The sequence below is a fragment of the Miniopterus schreibersii genome, assembly GCF_964146895.1.
Source record: "Miniopterus schreibersii genome assembly, chromosome: 4".
Classification (NCBI taxonomy): domain Eukaryota; kingdom Metazoa; phylum Chordata; class Mammalia; order Chiroptera; family Miniopteridae; genus Miniopterus; species Miniopterus schreibersii.
Window position 1 is genome coordinate 49,867,533 of NC_138105.1, and position 16,405 is coordinate 49,883,937.

Consider the following 16,405-nt stretch of genomic DNA (forward strand, 5'->3'; position numbering starts at 1 on the left):
AGAAGGTGTTTTCTCTTTTATTATGTTATTTTCTCTCCTTAAGCAAAAAAGACCGTAGATTTTAGAAACTTGTATGATGCATCTTATAAGTCAAGCAAATATCAAACTTCTAACATTGAATGTTAACATGAATTCAAATTATGCCTAAGAATGACTTTTAGTTAACAAGAAAAACAGCTCTAAAACCAACTGTCAATGTATACTGGAAAATACAATTTTTTCTTACCAAAACCTGGGATTTTAAACTACATGATGTTTTTCTGCTTTGAGGGTCTAACGGGAAATGTCTTCTACTTAGGTGCTATGGAAACAAATTGCTACTTGAGAAAAGCCTTAATACATAGGTGCTTCTTTGTAAGCACATTTGCTAAAATGTCCATTTCTAGGATTTTTGTGTAGCTGTGTAGGCTGCTGATTCCTTAGCTTTACATAAATAATGAACTGAATATCATATTCTTCTCTTTTATCCAAAGATGTCAATGAAGTAATAGTAAATTCTAGGGTCAACAACAGAGCCATTGTAATTCAAGAAGAAATAAATGTCCATGATAAATACAAGCTATGGAACCATTGGGTTTTCTTAAATCCAAGAACCAAAATAAATTATTGGCTTAATACAAGAGCATAGCTATAAGGTAACATAAATTTAGAATAAAATTATAATAGCTAGAATTTTTAAACACTTAGTATGTGCCAACTACTCTGTCTAGTCCTTAAGTACCTCTGAGGAAGTGTGACTAATATTTGACCACTTCACATAAGAGGGAAATGAAGCTCAAGTTGAAAAATTTGAGCTACACACTGAGCACCAAGTGGAGCAGAAATCAAATCCAGGTCTGTCTGGTGCATGTAAACTAATCAACGAGCTGAACCTAAGATAGAGCTTTAGAAAATAATTGTTTTTCTCTCTTTACAAGTTACATTATTAAGGCATAACAATAATTCCTTTTTGAATTGGTGGATTCTACCTAAAAATAGAATCTGACTATTCATATTAGCTTTACTTACTTACTGTTAATTGGCTATTCTCATTCCCTTTTTTATTCCACAAACTTCCAAGGAAATATACATAAGTGCATAGTATACTATAACTTTAAAATTTGACAACCAAATAAGTAGTTTCGCAATGAAAGTGTTTCTCCAAACACAGCAAAACTGGTAGAAAGTGATGGATTTAAGTTGGGATTATAAGGGTAACTCGGGCCTTGCTCCCTCCTGCCATCCGGTGAGTTGATGAGCGCTGCCAAGCCCTTCAACAGTCAGGCTTGGTTTTCTCAGCAGTCTAGGATTCTTCTGGAGAATGTATTGCTCAGCGAGATGTGAATTCTTTCCCTGTCTCCATATTCTCACCTGCTTATCCCTGTGGTCCATCAAACACCCCATTAGACTTAAGAGTCTGAGCCCTTGAAAATGAAAGCATAGATTTCTAGGGCAAATTAATAAGATTTCCTAAATGTCTTTCATTTAATGATTCCTTTATTAACATATTGTGTGTAAGTGTGTGCAGCACATTGTATGGGTACGAACACAGGCATAGAAATGTATAATTCTGCAATGGGTTTATGTTTATTGCTGTTCATTTTCTGATTTCTTATAAAAACTACCACCTATATAGCACTATGACAAACTGCCCTACAAAGTGCTACTATTGTTTTCCTCATTTCACAGACAAGGAGAATGAGACAGAGAGAGGTTACGTAACTTGTCCAATGTCACTCAACTACTAAACGACACCCAGGATTTAAATCCAGGCAATTTGGTTTCTGACCATGAGTCTGTAGCCTACGCTGAAAACTTTCCCCCCTTGGCACACTGCCTGAATTCCCAAACGCTCCCTCTCCAATCTTTCCTTTACTGGATCTACTCATGATCTACTCATAGTCCAGTCCTGCCCCAATTCTAAATAACCTCAGAAAGATAAAAAGTAGATATTTTTCAAAGCCATCCTCTGAGCTCTAAGACAAATTCCTAATCGTGGTCATTTAGGCAGTTCCATTATTAAGACACAAATCTCTTCCGCCCAAGGATTATCAGTGCAAATCTGTTTTCCTTTTCTCCAGTTCTCTAACTCCTCTGCCTTCCTGGTTTATACACTCTAGCCTTTCCAGTTTCCCAGCCAATGCCTGAGTTATCTTCTAGGAACATTTTTTCCAATAAGTGGGTAGGGTTTGGAGCCTCACTAGGTTCTTGTCAACCTTTCCTTTTGGAGCCAAGAGCCATACCTACATGGTCTCTTACTTTAGCCACTGGCTGAGGAACTGCCATCTGAATAGGAATAGAACACGGACTGCTGCTTTCCTGTCTACTGAATCTTGAATCCTGCTTGGGAGAAAACACAAAGGACTTTCAATTACAATTGTTGATGTTCACAAAAGGTGAACAATGTTCCACTCGAGCCAAAAAACATATCGAAGCAAAGTTTATTGACAAAATTATACAACTGCCCCTTCACCTAGCAGCGTTATGTTATGGGCTGTTTTCTGACACATTTTAAACACAGCTCTATTTTATTACAAAGCTTTCTCTAGCCTTGCTCAAGGTTCTGTTTGGTTTGTCATCAGGAATAAACATTGCAAAGATCATTTGTAGTTCCAGCAAATTTTTTCCTTCATTGTTTTTAGCAATATAATTGACATACCATGAAATTCACTTTTTGAAAGTGTTTTCCAATATATTTTAATATAGTCAGAGTTGTGTAATCAGTATTATTATATAATTCCAAAGCATTTCTTTCTTTCTCTTTTTCTTTCTTTCTTTCTTTCTTTCTTTCTTTCTTTCTTTCTTTCTTTCTTTCTTTCTTTCTTTCTTTCTTTCTTTCTTTCTTCTTTCTTTCTTTCTCTCTTTAAATTGAATTTATTGGGGTGACATTGGTTAATAAAATAATACGTTTCAGGTGTACAATTTTACAATGCATCATCTGTATATTGCATTGTGTATTTACCATCCAAAATCAAGTCTCCTTCCCAGAGCATTTTCATCACTCCAAAAACCCCCCAACTTCTGGTTTCCAGTCTGGCTAGTAAGGAGCTTGGAAGTTGTCACCCACCCCAGCAAGTAAAAAGCTGACCAAGCTGAATGCACAGCAAATCTTTTTATATCCATCAGAGAAGTGAGGTCACAGAACCAATTGCTGGCCCCCAAATTAAGACAGGCAGATGCAGAGAATCACAACTTACTGTAGCAGAAACTGCTAAGTGAAACACGGGACAAGTGTTGGTGCAGAAAACCTTGAACTATAATTGATGAATTGGTAAAGGTTTAGCATGGCTGAGTCCGAGTTAAAAACTCCAGGAGGATCTAGAGTCTAGGTCCTAGACATATGGAGGCCCCCATACTTTTTACTCTAGGAGTTTGACCAAATTTTCAATTTATTGACCCAGTTTTAACAGAATACAAAGAAATCAACTATAAATATAAATATCTACATACATTAAAAGTAAAGAAATGGTAACAAAAAACCCGATTCAAAAATGGGCAAACCACTTAAGAGACAGTTTTCCAAAGAAGACATTCAAACGGCCAGCAGGTACAGGAAAAGGTGCTCCACATCACTAATCTTTAGGGAAATGCAAATCAAAACCACAATGAGATATCACCTCACTAGGATGTCTATCATCAAAAAGACAAAAGATTAGTGCTGGCAAAGAGGTAAATAAAAGAGAACTCTTCTATACTGCTGCTGGTTATAAATTGGTACAGCCACTGTGGAAAATAGTATGGAGTATTTCTTTCCTCAAGAAATGAAAAATAAAGTGCCCATCAGTAGATGAGCAGATAAAAAAGCTGTGGGACATGTACACCATGGAATACTATGCAGCTGTAAAGAAGGATCTCGTACCCTTTGGGACAGTATGGATGGACTTGGAGAATATTATGCTAAGCAAAATAAGCCAGGCAGAGAAAGACAAATATCACATGATCTCATTTATATGTGGAATCTCAAGAACAAAACAAACTGATGAACAAAATAGATCTAGTGACATAGAAGCATGCAACAGACTGATGAATCTCAGAGGGAAGGAGGGGGTGGGGAGTAGAGGGATGGCGAGGGAGAGATTAACCAAAGAATGTATGTGCATACATGCATAACCTATGGACACAGACAATAGTGTGGGGAAGGCCTGGGGCAGGGGGTGGGGAAGGGGTAGAAGGGGTCAATGGGGGAAAAGGGGGACGTCTGTAATTCTTTCAACAATAAAGATAAATTTAAAAAAGAAATTAAAATAGAACTACCATATTGTATGGTAAATGGGAATATGAGTCCCTTCCCATGCTCCAACTCCCCTTCCCACCCTGTGGAAAATATAATGAAGGTCATTTGTAATCAAACTGTGAGACCTTGGGAACCTGTCAGAAGAAAGACCAAAGAAGAACTGCTTATAGATATGAGCCCGGATTATAAACAGCTAACATTTTGATCTACACAAGCTCATTCCCCTCCCCTTGTATGCCCTATTTTTTTCTCTGTTTTCTGTACTCTATGAAACCTCCTGTTGGGAAAGTCTGGGTGGTGGCGAAACAATAGCACCAGCCAGCAGCCCCCAGTGTGGCCTGACCCCAGGCCAGATGGGACTTAGGGATTCAGGTCGGCTGCCACCAGTGTGCTTATAAGTCCAAATAAATGCGTGTCTTTTATGGCTAGTCCTCCAGGTTATTTCTTTGGGAATCCAAGAACAATATGCTGAGGTTTTCTGGGACCTCAGCACTTTGTGTAACACATATGATCCAGCACCCCCACATCTGGGCACATATCCAAAGGAAATGAAACCAGCTCTCAAAGAGATACCTGCATTCCAATGTTCACTGCAGCGTTATGGAAACAACCTAAGAGTCCATCAATGGATAGATGGATAAAGAGGACATGACATAATAATATTCAGCTTTAAATATGAGGAAATCCTGCCATTTGTGACAACATGGTTGAAGGTTGAACCTCGAGAGCATTATATGCTAAGTGAAATAAACTGGACAAATTCTTCATGGTATCACTTACATGTGGAATCTTTAAAAAAATGAATTCATACAAACTGAGAAAAAAAAGTGATTGCCAGAAGCTGCAGGGTGAGGGAAATTCAGGAAGAGGTTAGTTAAAAGGGTATATAAATTTTCAGTTTAAGATGAATTACATCCTATAATCTAATGTATAACATGGTGACTATAGTTGGTAACACTGTGTTGTACAATTAAAATTTGCTAAGAAGGCCTGGCCGGGTAGCTCAGTTGTTCAGAGCATTGTCCTCATACACCAAGGTTGCAGGTTCGATCTCTGGCACATACAAGAAGCAGTCAATGAATACATAAATAAGTGGAACAACAAATTGATGTTTCTCTCTTTCTCAAATCAAGAAATTAAAAAAGTTATATATTAAAAAATTGCTAAGAAAAAACTTAAATACTCAGACAAAACAGGGAAATACATAAAGTGATAAATATGTTAATTCAATGGGCAGGAAGAGTCATTTTACAATATATACATATATCAAGTCATCACATTGTATACTTTAAATATCTTATAGTTTTATTTGAAGGCTATATCTCAATAAAACTGGAAAAATTAAGCGCAAGTGCTGGTATCCAGATTTTATTTAAAATGCTGTTAAAAAAAGGAAGAAAACTCAATAGGAAAATGGACCAAATATTTGAACTTTACAAAAAAAGAAATTCCAATTTTTGTTCAACATGTAAGAGTTGTTCGGTGTCATTAGTTATCAGGAAATGGCTAATTGAAACTATAATAAAATACCATTCTACACTTATAAGATTGGCTAAAATGGCAATAGTGAGAGTTGCACATACGGCTGGTAGGACTGTAAATGGGTTCAACCACTTTGGAAAACGGTTTGGAATTAGCTGGTAAAGTTGAAGATGCACATATCTTATTATCTTATCATTTCAACCCTAGGAACAGAGTTCACAAAATCTCTTGCCCATTTGGATCAGAATACATTACAGGTAAAAGAATGTCTGTTAGCATCATTGCTCTTAATTATCCCAAACTAGAAACAATCCAAATGTCCAAAGATGGTAGGGTGGATAAATAATAATAGTATATTCATAGGTTGAAATATTTTATAGCAATAAAATGAAATAAATTCTAACTCTGTTCCAAACCTTCCACAGATAATATTGAACAAATGAAAATAGACACATGATAATACATTTTGTGTGATTCTACTCCTATGCATTTCAAACAAACCACAAAACTAAACTACGTTTTAAAAGATGCACACATAATTAGGGAAACGATAGAGAAAATGATTACTGCAAAAGAGCAATGGTTATGCTCTTTTCTGTATGGATGTGATATTTCACAATTTTGAAAAGGGTAAAAAACACCTGTGTGAGGCCAGGTGGGTGCTTAAAGCACCAGGGGGACCACTCTGTAAAGCACCTATTTTCTGGCCACCGTGCTGTACATCTAAAACTAATGCAGAATGGTCTTGAAAGTAAACTGTAGTTGAAAAGAAAAAGAATTTTTAAAAAGTCTGCTGAAGCAGAAAACCTCACACAAATACCATTGAACTTAAATACCATAAGAATTTGGAGGGTAAGAATTGAAAAGAATAAATCACAATAGGTTTGGTTTAGTAATGAAATGGTGATATATATAAAATCACCAGTGTGTGATTTTTTTTTTTAGTGTCATGTGGTGGGGAGTGGTTGGTGATTCTGAGGCTACTTTTTCAGTTACAATAAAACATTTCAGACAATAATCACTAGAAATTAGAGAATGACAATACAGCTTTGCTGCTGGTGCAGCTAACAATGAAGAGCCTGCAGGCAAGGCATGGTGAAGGAGATTTTAATTAATCAGCATGTTTATTTTAGTATAAATGACCCTCCCACCACTTCCTGTGTCCAGAGTCTATTATGGATATTTCCATGGGTGACATATTTTCCAAGACCCTGCTCCTTTCTTTCTTTGTTATCTTGAATATTTAGGAAAGGGTTTTTATTTCGTTCTGGCTGATTTTCACATGAATCTTTTCACAAGAAGGATCTAAAAAAATAAAGGATAAACCAATGGATTCTTATTAAAATATAAAAATAACCCCTGGGCAGCATGGCAACAGATTTGATCATAAAACCAGGAGCTCACTATGTCAGGACTAAAACATATTTACACATTAAATGAGAACAGTATGAACAAGTACACAGAAAATAGAGCTATCACAATAATATAAATGGAAACCAGCCCCTATTTAATTTGACACCTAGAGAATCCTTCACCCTAAAAAAACTAAATGACAGAGAGAGGTGCTCTTTTCAGCACCTGTAGGTTTTTCTTTTTCACCAAGAGATGCACTCTCCTTTTATTCTGATTATTGGGTCATGGCCCAAACAAAAGATGACTTTCCTGAAACAAGAGCAGATTTTAGCTCTTCAACCGAGTGCAACAGTCAACATCTATCACTTAACACCTGTCAAGTGGCTTCCATATATGATTTCCTTTAATCCTCATAAAATTTCATAAAGTAGGCAATATTATGCTCCCCATTCTATAGAGGAAGAGACTGAGGCTCAGAGAAACAGCAAACCAGAGGCAGAAGTCAGTCCCAGGAGCCTGATTTCAGAGGCCACAGTTAAACCACTACATCATCTGAGATGACAAATGCCCTCCCATCAGCAAAATGCTGCAAAGACCCCACAGAACTTCCTGGCACCCTGGAAATGCAGCGACTGCGCTGCTTTAATGGCAATCACTACAATAATGACTGACAGCATCCCTGACATCTGGAAGAAGGTGCGGCAGATTTTAGAAGCACATGATATATTCCCAGAAATCGTATCCAGGCCGTCTGTCCTAGCAGATAAAGCGTCAGATAAAGGTTCTCATTTAATGTGTAAATATGTTTTGGTCCTGACATAGTGAGCTCCTGGTTTTATGATCAAACCTGTTGCCATGCTGCAGCCACGGCGAGACTTTCCATTATAAAAAGCATCTAAACACTTAATGTTTTCTTCTCTGCGATTCTGCCTTGATGCCCTGGGCTACATTCCCCTGTCCCTCCTCACAGCACTTTTCACATTAGATGCCATTTGTTTAGGTTCCTCTCATCTTTCCTAGATTTTGGAAACCAATAAAGCAAAGAATTTCAGATTTTTATATCTCCAGGACAGAATCTGGAACATAGCAGATGCGATAAATATTTCTAGACTCCAGGATTAAGTAATAATGTAATAGTGCTTACATCAAGGGATAGTGTGCGTTAGGTACTATCGGGAATAATTTTTGTTATCACACTTATTCCTCACAATAATTTAATGAGGTGAAATACTCATATGTGCTTTCTCCTTAAGCATGTAATTATAGGATCAAGTTTAACTACAAATCACTTGCTCAGGGTCATATAGGTATGGATGGAGTACTCAGAATTCAAATCCGCTGCTAATTCTGGAGACTTCTGTTCTCATGCCTTAAAATTAGTACCTTTTTCTAGGAAAAGTTAATCGTATTTAACTAGTAGACTCTCTTTTTTATATAACTTCATAATAATTTTCACTGTTTAGGATAATATGTATTAATATTCCTTTTGAAATAGCTTAATTTTCTAGATGGGTAATTCCTTAAGAGTTAGACCCTTCAACCCCATTGTAACTGAATAATGTTTGTTCTTTCTGGATTGCAAAGACTGAAAAGCTGAGCAGTGAAAGCAACTCCCAAGTAGGGAAAGCAAGTCCCTGCTGATTGTGTGTTAGATAGTAAAATATAATGGCAGTGGAGTTACACAAAACACAAATTATTCTTCTGCACTATAATCACTTCATTTTTAATAGTTCTGTTTGGCCTCTCATATGAGCCCTAGCTATTTAAGGAAACAGCGACTGATTGATGCAAAAGAACAATCTAGTTTGAGGAGAGAAGAAAATGAAACCTTTTAATCATTTGGAAGGATGCAAAGATGGTTACAGACATTGTAGGTGTGGTTGCATCTAGGCTTAGCTGTTTTTATTAAAGCTATTTTTTCCTATACAGTACGCTTCTGTTCTTTGTTCTTAATGAGAAATTAAAGGAGCATTACCAGAGCTGTGGGAATGATTTCACACTTCAAGCAAGAGCTTGGGGAAAACATCCAACTACGTATTTAAAATAAAAACCTCACTCATTCTGGAATTTTTCCAAAACTTGGTCACAATAACGTGAGCTTTTGAAAACAATAACATAGTTCTCTTTAAGGTGATAAAATTCAAAATAAATCCAAAGAAAGTGCTCACCAATAGTTACTTGCCCATAGCAATTCATGGATTCTGAGGTTAAATTGTTCCTGTAAATAAAACCAATGAAATTATGATATTGTCCAACCATTAGGCCAAGATTCAGCAAGAGTTGCTAATGGCTTTTTTTTTCTATCATCCCTCTTACTTCCTGCTCAAACCATTATACAAGAAAATATAAGAAAATTAAGTACAGTACTTAATTAAGAAGGACAGAATTAGGAAGGCAATTAGGGAGGCAGAAAATTAAACCATTTATTCTGGGAGGTGGCGAATTACCCATAATTGGGAAAGATAGAAGCAAAGAGTTGACAACCGGTGGTCAGAAATTTAGTGGACTATTGAGGGTTAAGTTATAATTAAAATCCTTTTCCAAATCTGAAGCTCTGTGATTCTAATGTTCATTTGTGCTCATGGCTTGTCCTTGCCTGCTGTGAGGTCATCCTACCCTCCTCTAGTTTCGCTTTTTAAGAGCAGAATTCGCTGTCAGGCTTTGACTCCTGCCTGACTGGAATCCACACCTTTGGGGCAGGAGCATGTCTATCCAGAAGGCAGTTTAAAATGGGGCAGAGTAAAACTATCTCTGTGCTAGTTTTTAGAATTTTGTCCAGAGTTTACCTGCACTGGTCCTCCTTTAGTCCTGATCCACTTACCTATCTATGAACACAGCTAGTGAGAGGTGGGCTGGGATTTAAACCAAGGTCTGGTTCCAAATCCCATGTTCCTATTGCACTGGACATCATCCATTGTCCTAGATGTTTGGCAACTGAGCAGTGGAATTTCAGTTTGTTGCTCCTTGCGCTGTGGCTTGGCTCACAGCATGGCAAAGCCTAGAGTGTGCAAAGGTCAGGGCCAGGGCCAGCCAGACTTCTGCAGATGAAAAGATTCTCCGGTTCATCATCCAGGCTATCACTGAGGTCTCCAACTTATCAACTGTGCCCTTCAAAGAAATGGAACTCTGTTCCTGCTGATAGCATCCCGCATGAGGGAACCACTGGCTATAGGATTAGATGTGTGTGCCCCAGCTGAATTGGAGAAATCACAGAACCATTGAATTAAACATAGAAAATATCTTGGAAGTCCTTGAATTTATAATTTACTTTTTAGAGATGGAAAAATGGAGGCTCAGCAGAGTCTAGGTAACACAATCTAGCTGATGGAACTAGGGCTTCAGTCTCCCCTTTCTACGACATAGTCCTTCCACACTCACCATGGAGGGAACTGAGGGCAAATAGCCCTCTGCGTGTGTTGCAGGGGACTCAGGAACTGACTTTTCCACCAAAGTCAAAGACCAACAATAACAATAAAATAAGCTATTAATAGACGTCTCACAAGATCAGCTGCACAGAGAAAAGTGCTCAAAACAATGCAAAAGCAGATAAGATCAAAGAGTTGTTAGAGTAAAAGAAAATTGTAAATTTAAAGTACAGTTGATGCTAAAACAACTCAGGTTTGAACTGTGCAGGCCCACTAATATGCAGAAACTTTTCAACAAACACATTCAGTACTATAAATGTATTTCTCCTCCTTATGATTTTCTTAATAACTCTTTTCAGTATATAATACAGTATATAATACATCTGACATACAAAATATGTGCTAATCACCTGTTCATGTTAACAGTAGACTTCTGATCAACAGTAGGCTATTAGTAGTTAAGTTCTTGGGTAGTCAAAAGCTATACACAGTCCTGCCAGGCGTGGCTTAGAGGTTGAGCATTGACCTAGGATCCAGGAGATCGCAGTTCAATTCTTGGTCAGGGCACATGCCCTGGTTGCAGGCTCGATCCCCAGTCGGGGGCGTGCAGGAGGCAGCTGATCAATGACTCTCTCATCACTGATGTTTCAACTCTCTCTCCCTTCCTCTCTCTGAAATCAAGAAATATATATATATTTTTTTTAAAAGTTGTACACAGATTTCCAACTGTGGTGGGTAGGGGTGGGCACCCATGACCCCTGCACTGTTCAAGGGTCATCTGTATATAGAATTTGAAACACCTGTTCTGACTTCAGTAGGCACATTCTCAAGCGTTAATTCTATTTAAAAAATGTTTTAATATACTACTCAAATACTCTTCTTTTTTGTAGCAAATTTACCTATAAAAAGAAGGTAAAATGTGGCTGTTGGACAAATGAGGATCTAAGTTAGCTAATGCTGAAAATATTTTAAGCAGTGCTAAATATGGCAACAAGAGCATGAAGTAAGCCCATTATTCAAAAACAGGCTTTATCCTGTTAAAATTTCAGCCCCAAGTGAAAATTTCAGCCAACAGTATTGGTGGAAAGGCATCTTAACCTGAAAAAAATAGAGGCTTTTTTTCTTTGGTTTAAAACAAACTCTTATGACATAAATCTATACACACACATTGTACCAAGGTCAAATTCCTACTTTTGATATAATATGATAATTATATAAGATGTAACTGTTGGAGAAAACGTGGTGAAAGGCAACTTCCTATGAATCTATAATTATTTCCAAATAAAAAGTAAAAAATACTGCCGGTTTGGCTCAGTGGTTAGAGTATCAGTCCAAGGACCCAAGGGCCTTGGGTTGAATTCCCCGTCCAGGGCAAGTACCTGGGTTGCAGGTCAGATCCTCAGCCCTGGTAAGAGTGCTTGGGGGAGGCAACCAATCGATGTGTCTCTCTCACATTCACGTTTCTCCCCGCCCCCCCCTCCTCCCTTCCTTCCACTCTCTCTAAAAAGCAATGGAAAAATATCCTCTGGTGAGGATTTAAAAATTTTTTAAAAATTTTTTAAAGTAAGAAATACCAAATTTTGAGGAAGTTAATATAAATAATGAACACTTATTGCACATCATTTCATGACCTATTAATATAATATTATGATCAGTTGTGACCGGCCAGGCGTGGCTCAGCAGTTGAGCATCGACCTAGGATCCAGGAGATTGTGGTTGGATTCCCAGTCAGGGCACATGCCCGGGTTATGGGCTCGATCCCCAGTCGGGGGCGTGCAGGAGGCAGCCCATCAGTGACTCTCTCGTCATTGATGTTTCTCTCTCTTTCTCTCCTTCTCCCTTCCTCTCTCTGAAATCAATAAAGATATACTTTAAAAATATATATTATGATCAGTTGTGACTATGTTGGTGTGCAGTTGGCCTCTTGCTTCTGCTGTTACATGCTAATTTCTTTTAGCCCAAGTTAAGCACTATCAGGAATACAAAGTAGACTCATTTCCAATCTCAGCATAAAAAGCAACTTGCTAGATGTCAAATATACTCTTCCATTAATTTGGGCTGTTATTTGTACCACTTAGGTACCTGAACCATCACATTCGTTCGTATTTTACTTTGCCTGATACTCATTCAGAAAATTAATCTCAAAGCACAGAAGATAGATAGTCCTCTGCTTTGGTTCATTTAAAGATTGCCAATGTTGATAGAAACTTTTCCAATGTTATATATTGTGACTAAATTCTGTTCTTAATTGAGACGGCAAAAAGCCTGCTTTAAGACATTTTTAATTTTATGGAATATACTCTAACTAGATTATGATTCCTGTGTCACTTCCATATGTTCAGTTATGTAAGGACATTAATATGTGCTTCTCATGGAATGTTGGAGTTGGAAAAGACCATGAGTCATATAACCCACACACCTCCCTTTATAGATGATAAACCTCGGGCTTAGTAAGATCAGATGACTTGCTTGCTAAGGCTACCAGTTGTAACTGAAAAACCTGGGACATCTTTATCACTATAAACAATTTGTAGCTACATTTTGTTTGCCTGAGTTAAAAAAGTCACTTCCACCACATCTCAGCACTGTGACTTGAGGCAAGGGATGTACTTTTTCTGTGCCTCAGTTTCTATACCTGTAACATGGGGATACTAATAATGCAGTTGTTGATGTCTTTCTGAAGTGGTCTGATACTTTTAATGCTAGATATGCTAGGTTTTAGCTGACACCTCAGCTAAATGATTTTATATTAATTCTAGATTTTAAAAATGTATTGGGGTGGCATTGGGTAATAAAATTATACAGGTTTCAAGTGTACATATCTATAATACATCATCTCTATATTGCATTGTGTATATCCACCAACCAAAGTCAAATCATCTTCTGTCACCAAATATTCGAACCTCTTTACTCTTTACGATCCCTAATCCCCTCCCCTCTGGTAAACACCACACAGTTGTCTGTGTCTGTGAGTTTTTGTTCGTTTGTTTTTCTTGTTTGTTCATTTGTTGCTTTCAGGTTTATATCTCACACATGAGTGAAATCATATGGTTAACTTTTTCTTCCAAGCTCTCCTTATAACAGCTTCCCTCTCATCCTGCAGGTCTCAGTTCCATGTCCCTCACTTGGGGGGGCTTTCCTTCTCATTCTAAGTAAGTTCCCTTTCTGTTAATTTTTGACTAAGCACTCCCCTTATCTCTTTCATAGAATTTTACATATTCTAATTACATATTTCTTTGATAACTTGTTGTGTGTAGGTTTTTTAATCTGTATTTTCTGTAATAGCTATATGTGTTTTGCTAATAACTTTATACTGGGTACCAAGCATTTGATTGGTATCAGTGAAATTTAGTTAAGTAAATAAATGTGGGTAAAAGAGATATATAAGACATACCTTAAGCCCAAAGTATTGACTATCTTAAAAGGAGATAATTCATGTATATAAATGATTGCAATATATGTAAATATATACCAAATACCATATAAAAGGCGTAAACTAAATGCCATGGGAACATAGAATGTGGAAAAATATGAGGGCAACATTAAAGGGTATTTGATGTTTAAATTGAGCCTTAAATTTGATAGGCAGAGATGGAAAAGAAGGCATTACAAGCAAAAACAACTTTACAAGTAAAATCACAGAGATGGAAAAATTCATTAGGTATGGCTAAGAAATAAAGCAGGTAGGACAGTAGAATTTATAGAAAGCTAAGGTAAACTGTGGTAAAATCATAGAGAGATCTGAATAATGGGTTGAGCGTTTCGTGCTTTGTTCAGGAGTAAAGAAATACTGTTTCAGGTTTCAGCTGGATAGTGACATATTCAACAGGAAGTGTAACCTCAGCAGGAGAGATTGAGAGAGAATTATACAGACTGGAAGGTGATAAAATTAACTCGAGTTAGGATGGTGACACCGGGAATGGAAAATAATGAATGACCAGAGGTTCCAGTCTGGCCTTCATGAGATGGTAGAGCCCATGCAAATTTCTCCAGGATATTTTCAGAAGCCCCCCCCCCCCGCATGTTTATGTAAATATTTTAGTGTAAGCATATTTTTCAAGAGAGAGAGTCCATAGCTTTTACCAGAAATCTCAATGGAATCTAATCTCACAATGTCAAGGAGGCTGGATTACTTGTGTCTAGTTTTCTCTTCTGGAGTAAATTAATGCTTATCCATGGTCTTGGTCTTTCCTGTTTTGTCTGAATCATTTGGTAGAAAAAGACACTCTACCTAAATTAGTTACAGCTAAAAAAGAATAATCATAGTTATAATGTATGTATATCATTTATATTTATTTGTTTCCATCCAGAAGAGAGTATTTTTCTCCTTCTCACTTATCTTAGCTTTTGAATCTAAGGCTAAACATTCATATTCAATGGATTAAATCTATCCACTAGCCCTTTTAAACTAACCTCCTCTTGACCTTATTATGAGGTTTATAAATTTTGTTCCATACCTCTAATGCAAATTACCTCTTAAACAGCATATGCAAATTCTCCAACCATATATCCAGATTAATTTTTAATACCTAGATCAATGAATCAAAAAACAGGTTTCTAAACAAAGAAACAAAGTGCCTCAGATTTCTATTCTGAAGTCTATTTAACGCTTATAGATTTTCTGGAATTGTTTCTTTTCCACTAAGGGGATTTTAATTAGTAATGATATTGCCATGGTCTTCCTAGGTGTGACTATTATCTGTGAAGCTTGTTTTCCCTTTCACTGAAAACATGATTTAGAAATGTTGGTATTGATCTGTTCTTGTAGGGCATGCTCTGGTGCACCAGTCAGATGATCTCTCTTACAGGACTCAAGCACTCATTCCCTTCAGCCATTGGTAGCTGGTTGATTACAGGTCTTGCCCTTGATAACGAGAACCCTTCCAGCCATGCCTCACCCACAGTGCAAGAAGTCCACAAGCCAAGAGGACATGGAGTCCATGTCCTCCTTCTGTACCACTCTATGGCTACTCAGGACCTTGAATTCCCTGCCCAAATAGACTCAAGCTGGCTTCCTTAGTAGAAAGTAGTATAATCACTATAATTATTCCATAAGTTTCTGTACATCTGATAGAAGAAGGTTTTGTTTTGTTTTGTTTTGTTTTGTTTTGTTTTGTTTTGTTTTTCCTCTCAGTACAATTTCCCAGAGATTCCTCCAGGAAGTTGTATGGATCAATGTTTTCATTGCATTTCAGTAGAGAGTAGGATTTTCTAGTATGATGTATTACAGTTTATTTAACCATTTTAGGATATGAGTTGCTTCCTTTTGGGGGTTATTATTAATAAAGTTGCTGTGAACATTTGTGTATAGGTTTTTCATGTGAACATAAATTTCCATTTTTCTGGAGCAAATGCCCAAGAGTGCAAATGATGGATTGCATAGTAATGACATGTTTAGGATTTTTTAAATTATATTTTATTTTTATTGTTAACATTATTACAGGTGTTCCTCATTTTCACCCTCTTTGCCACCCTCTACCCAGACCCCGCCACCCCTCCCTCTGGCCCTCACCACATTGCTGTCTGCGTCCAGGGGCTATGCATATATGTTCTTTGGCTAATCCCTTCACCTTCTTTCATCCCGACCCCCCCACCTACCTCCCCTCTGACATCTGTTAGTCTGTACATTTACACAATGGAATACTATGCACCTGTAAAAAGGAAGGAACTCTTACCTTTTGCAACAGCATGGATGGGCCTGGAGATTATAATACTAAGTGAAATAAGTCAGTCAGAAGAAAGAAAAATACCATATGATCTCACTTACATGTGGAATCTAATGAACAAAATAAACTGGCGTCCATGTTTAGTTTTATAAGAAACTGCCAAACTGTTTTCCAGCTTGGCTGTACCATATTACATTTACACTGACATTGTATGAGTAATCGGGTTTCACATCCTCGCCAACAGTTGGTGTTATCACTATTTTTATTTTCGCCATTCTGATATGAGTGTAGTAAGTATCTCATCATGGTTATTAATTTGCATTTCC